Raw genomic sequence first — 6,000 nt, forward strand, 5'->3', positions numbered from 1 at the left:
TGCTTCAGACCTTATGAGAATAAAGCTATATGCTAAGTTCTCCAAGTGCGAGTTCTGGTTAGATTTTGTGGAATTCTTGGAACATGTTGTATCAGGTGAGGGTATTAAGGTAGATCCTAGGTAAGAATGAGGCAGTTCACAGTTGGCCTCGTCCTACCACAGCGATCGAGATCATAAGTTCCTTGGGGTTAGCAGGTTATTATCGTCGGTTTGTGGAAGGCTTCTCATCTATTGCAGCTCCTTTGACTAGATTGACCTAGAAGAGTGCTCCATTAAGATGGTTCAATGATTGCAAGGCGAGCTTTCAGAAGCTCAAGACCGCATTGACTGTAGCACCAGTGTTAGTGCTGCCTTCCGGTTCGGGGTTGTATATTGTGTATTGTGATGCTTCACGCATTAGCTCGGGTTGTGTATTGATGCAGGAGGGGAGAGTTATTTCATATGCTTCACGTCAGTTGAAGCCCCATGAGAAGAATTACCATGTGCATGATTTGGAGTTGGTCGCGATAGCTCATGCTCTCAAGATTTTAAGGTATTACCTTTATGGGGTGTCGTACGAGGCTTACACCAATCATCGTAGTTTGAAACATTTGTTTAAGCAGAGGCATCTTAATCTGAGGCAGCGCAGTTGGCTTGAGTTACTAAAGGATTATGATATTACTATCCTCTATCATCCGGGCACGACGAATGTAGTTGCGGATGCCTTGAGTAGAAAGGCTGAGAGTATAGGTAGTTTGGCAATCATTTCAGCAAATGAGAGTCCATTAGCTTTAAACATTTAGTCCTTATCTAACAAACTTGTGAGGTTGGATATTTCAGAGCCTAGTCGAGTTCTTGCATTTGTTGTGGCTCGGTCATTTTTGTTTGAGCGGATCAAGGCTCATCATTACGACGATCTGCACTTGTTATTTCTTAGAGAGACAGTGGTACAGGGAGGTGCGAAAGGGGTTACTATCTGTGATGATGGTGTTCTGCGACTTTAGGGTCACCTACGTGTTCCTAATATTGATGATCTGAGGGAGATGATTCTACACGAGGCACACAGTTCGCGGTATTCTATTCATCTAGGTGCTACAAAGATGTATCTTGACTTGAGGTAGCTTTAGTGGTGGCAGCGGATGAAAAAGGACATAGTAGAGTATGTGGTGAGATGTCTAAATTTTCAGCAGGTTAAGTATGAGCACCAGAGGCCTGGTGGCCTACTTCAAGAGATGGTTATACCTGATTGCGTTACCGCAGACATTAACGAAATTTGATGTCATTTGGGTCATTGTCGACAAGCTGACAAAGTAGGCTCACTTTATTCCAGTAGTGACTACGTACTCTTCAGAGAGGTTGGCCTAGATTTATATTCAGCAGATTGTTCGGTTGCATAGTGTTCCTATTTCTATCATTTCAGATAAAGGCCCTCAGTTCACTTCGCATTTTTGGAGAGCAGTACATAGTGAGTTGGGCACCCGGGTATAGCTCAGCACAACCTTTCATCCTCAAACCGACAGGCAGTCGGAGTGGACAGTTTAGATTTTGGAGGATATGCTCAGGTGTGTGTGATTAACTTCAGAGGGCAGTGGGATCGATTTTTACCGTTGGCCGAGTTTGCTTATAACAACAGTTATCAATCCAATAGCGAGATGGATCCATTTGAGGCTTTATATGGTCGACGATCCCCCATCAGTTGGTTTTAGCCTGGCGAGGCTAGGTTATATGGTACTGATTTGGTAAAGGATACCTTTGATAAGGAAAATTTGATTTAGGAGTAACTTCGCACAGCTCAATCCAGATAGAAGGGTTATGTGGATCAAAAAGTGTGTGATTTATCATTTACGGTGGGCGATACAATTCTCTTCAAAGTCTCGCCGATGAAGAGTATTATGAGGTTCGGAAAGGAGGGCTAGCTGAGTCCGAGTTTTATTGTCCCATTTGAGGTGTTGAAACGAGTTAAGGAGGTTGCTTACAAACTTATTTTGCCTCCCAGTCTATCGGGAGTCCATCCATGTTTTCACGTGTCTATGCTACGGAAGTACCATGTCGACAGGTCGCATGTGTTAGAATATAGAACAGTTAAGCTAGATGAAAACTTGGGTTATGAGGAGGAGCCAGTTGTAATTACTGCCAGGCAGGTCTACCAATTGAGGTCTAAGAAGATTTCAGCAGTAAAGGTCCAGTGGAGGGGTCAACCAATCGAGGAGGTGACTTAGGAGATCGAGGATAGGGAGCATATATCTACACTAATTTAGCACTCCAGGTATGATTCTAGACCCATTCGAGGACGAACGTTTGTTTAACAGGTGGAGAATGTAACGACCCGACCGGTCGTTTTGCTTTCTAGATCCCTGTCACTCATCTAAGACTCCACGTATGTGCTTTTACTATTTTATGATTTGCGGGTATGGTTGATTTCAAAGGCGGATCCAGAATTTAAATCCTATGGGTACAACTTTTAAAGTTTTTAGCATTGAGCCCATTATATTTTTAATGGTATGGGTTCATATCAACTATTTTTGCAATTTTATTGAATTCTTACATACAAAGTTTTACTCCGCGTCAAAATTTATGGGTTCAATTGAACCCGTCGATAATGCAAGACATCTACCCCTGGTTGGTTTGGTTTTAGAAGGATTCAGGTTAAATTCGGAGCACATAGTTCCTTAATAGTTGCCTAAGATTGTCAAATTTGAATTGATTCAACATTTTGAGTAAACTACCTCGGAACCGGTATTTGATGGTTCCAATAGGTTCGTATGATAATTTTGGACTTGGACGTGTGTTCGGAATGAGTTTCGGGTGATCCAGGAGTGTTTTGGCGCTTAATGTTGAAAGTTGGCGCCTTGAAGGTTTAAGAGTTTCATAAATTTGGTTTGAAGTAGACTATGGTGTTATCGAAGTCTGTTTGGGATTCTGAGCCCGAGAATATGTTCTTATTGTAATTTGTGACTTGTGCAAAAACTTTGGCGTCATTCTGAGTTGTCTAAGAAAAATATTCGCGTTTGGAGCTATTTGAAGAAGTTTAAAGTTCATAAGTTAATTAATTTGGGTTTAGGGTGAGATTCTTAGTTTTGGTGTTGTTTTACGTGTTCAGAGTATTCGAGAAGGTACGTATCATGTTTATGAACTTGTTGGTGCATTTGGACGGGGTCCCGAGTGGATCGGGTGTGTTTCATACCACCCGTAGTTACGTCCAAAATAATAGATTTTCTGCTACTGCTTTCCTTCTTCGCGAACGCAAAGGGAGACTCACATTCGGGATGAAGGATTTTGGGAAGGGGTGTTTTGCTCTTCGCGTTCGTGATCAATGGGTCGCGTTCGCGAAGGTTTAAGACATATGGCCTTCGCGTTCGTGACAGGAGGTCCGCATTCACGACAGGAGGTCCGCATTTGCGACAGGAGGTCCACGTTCGCGACAGGAGGTCCTCGATCGCATAGAAGGGGATTGGTCCTGGGCTGGGGTTAGTGGGTCGTTGCTCTTCCCGTTCGCGGTGCTTTGGCTGGGTTAGCCTTCACGATCGCATTGGCTCATTTTCACTTTTCTTGGCCGATTTTTGAGATTTTGAAGAGAGATTTTCCACCTAGCATTCTAAGGTAAATAATTCCTACCTAATGTGAGTTTAATACATAGATTAAGGGTAAATTTTATCATAGATATTTGTAAAAATAATGAGATTTTGTTGAAAAACCTAGGATTGGTAAAAATGGAATTAGACCACGAGATTTTTATGGAATTGAGTAGAAATTACATATTTTAGTTCATAAGGTCATGGGTAATATTTATCTACAAAACAATTTCGGATCCCGGGCACGTGGGCCCAAGGGGTGACTTTTAGGAACATTCCGATTTGGGTTGGGTAATTACTCTAATAGGTGAATTATGAACTTTTGAGCTTATATTGATTAGTTTGTACGACCTTTGGCTAGTTTAAGATTGCTCGGCTTCGATTTAAGGCAATTAGTGTGGTTGTAGGGCCGAATAATGGACTTGGAAGCGAGGTAAGTCTCTTGTCTAACCTTGTAAGAGGGAATTAACCCCATAGGTGTTTAAAATGTTATTTGTTAATAATTGTGGGTGCTATGTACGCACGAAATGATGAGAGTCCGTACGTAGTTAAAACCATGTTATGTCCGGGTAGACAAAGGACTTTATCATGCAAAACTTGTATTATTTGAACCCAACTTGTTAGTTTAATTACTTTTATTAATAATTGAAATTTGATTAGAGATTACGTTAGACCAAGCTTCATTACTTTGAGTTTTGGTAGAATATTCGTTTGTTAATAGAAAATTTATGCTCTTTTATGTGCTTATCTTGGTGTTGTAAATGTATGTCCCGTAGTCCGAAGAGTTTTCCTATTCCTGTGGATTGGGCCAAATGCCTCGGTAATATTTATATATAATGAGTTGCAATCATAGATCGAGTCGTACGACCTCGGTAGTGTATGTACACGATTATTATGGATCGGGCCGCACAACCTCGGCATAACTCATGCGTGATGTCACTAGGAGTCCGATTATACTTGATATTCCCTTCATGACTCGAAAATATGTAACTATTTGATGTCATATATTTGTTTAAATTGGCATGTGATTTTCATAGATGTTAGATTAGTATTTTGATAAAGAATCACTTATTTATTGCTTGTCATTCCATTTATACTATTGTACTTCATGCTTAGTTAAAATTCTTGCACTTTATTTATTGACCTCTACTAAGAGTCAATCTCGACCCCTCGTTACTACTTCTTCGAGGTTAGACTAGATACTTACTGGGTACACGTTGTTTATGTACTCATGCTATACTTCTGCACTAATTGTGCATGTTCTGAGGCAGATACATTTGGTGGCCATTCGGGCACGCATTCCCATTACCCGAAGACTTAGTAGTGAGTTGTTTTCCATGCTACGTTCTGCAGCACCCGAGGTCTCTTCCTTGTTGTATTTACTATTTCTGTCTATTTTATTTCAGACGGTAGCTAGAGAAGTTTCTTATATTCTACTAGATTTCTTATGCACTTGTGACACTAGGTTTTAGGAAAGTCTAGTAGATGTTTATCGATTTTTGCCTATTAATACCATTCTACTCTTATGTTTTATTTATGCTTTATATCACCATAGCCTTCTATACTTAGTTTTTTGGTTAATTAAAATTTATGATTTTAAACGTAATAAAATGAGTAATTAATTTGATAGTTCATCGTTGGCGTTCCCAACGGCGACGTTGGGCGCCATCACGGCCTATAGTGGGTTTGAGTTTGTGATATCTTGGTATCAGAGCACTAGATTCATATTGGTCTCACAAGTCATGAGCAGGCCTAATAGAGTCTTGCAAATCGATATAGAGACGTCCGTACTTATGGTGAAGTCCACCCCGTTGGATGGTGGCAGTCCTATCTTTGTAGAAGTCCAGCAGGTTCACCTCCCTTGACTTAGGACCAGTTCACACGCCTCTTTTTGGAGATGTATATCCCACCCTCTCAGAGGGAAGAGCTACGGGGTCAGTTCTAGTGGCTCTAGCCGAGTCAGATGTCTGTAACCGATTATAAGGCGAGATTCTCTAAGTTGTCTCCCCATGCACTTATGATACTCCCCAAAGATGCAAAGAGGGTGTAGAGGTTTATTGCAGTCTTGCATTATGGTATCCAGGTCACTATGGCCCGAGAGATTGAGATGAGGACTTCTTACGAGCAGTTTATGGAGATAGCTCGGAGCATCGAGGGTATCCGCAGCCACGTCCGATTGTATACGAAGAAGGAGAAGAGGACTCGGCATTCTAGAGAATTCAGTGGCACCTCGTCTTGGGGCAGAGGTCAGTTTATGAGGGGTCAGTCCAGTAGGCCCACATATTCATCACCACCGCCTGCTCGGGGCACTCAGGCACGGCCCCACTTCAGCGCCATTCCGGAGAGTACCTATCGTACACCGGCCATTAAGGATTCCTCCAATAGGTATTCGGGTCACCAGGGCCAGGCTCAAGGTCAACAGTCTACCACACCGAGAGGTTACTAGGAG

Source organism: Nicotiana tabacum, chromosome 12, assembly GCF_000715075.1.
Source record: "Nicotiana tabacum cultivar K326 chromosome 12, ASM71507v2, whole genome shotgun sequence".
Taxonomy (NCBI): Eukaryota; Viridiplantae; Streptophyta; class Magnoliopsida; order Solanales; family Solanaceae; genus Nicotiana; species Nicotiana tabacum.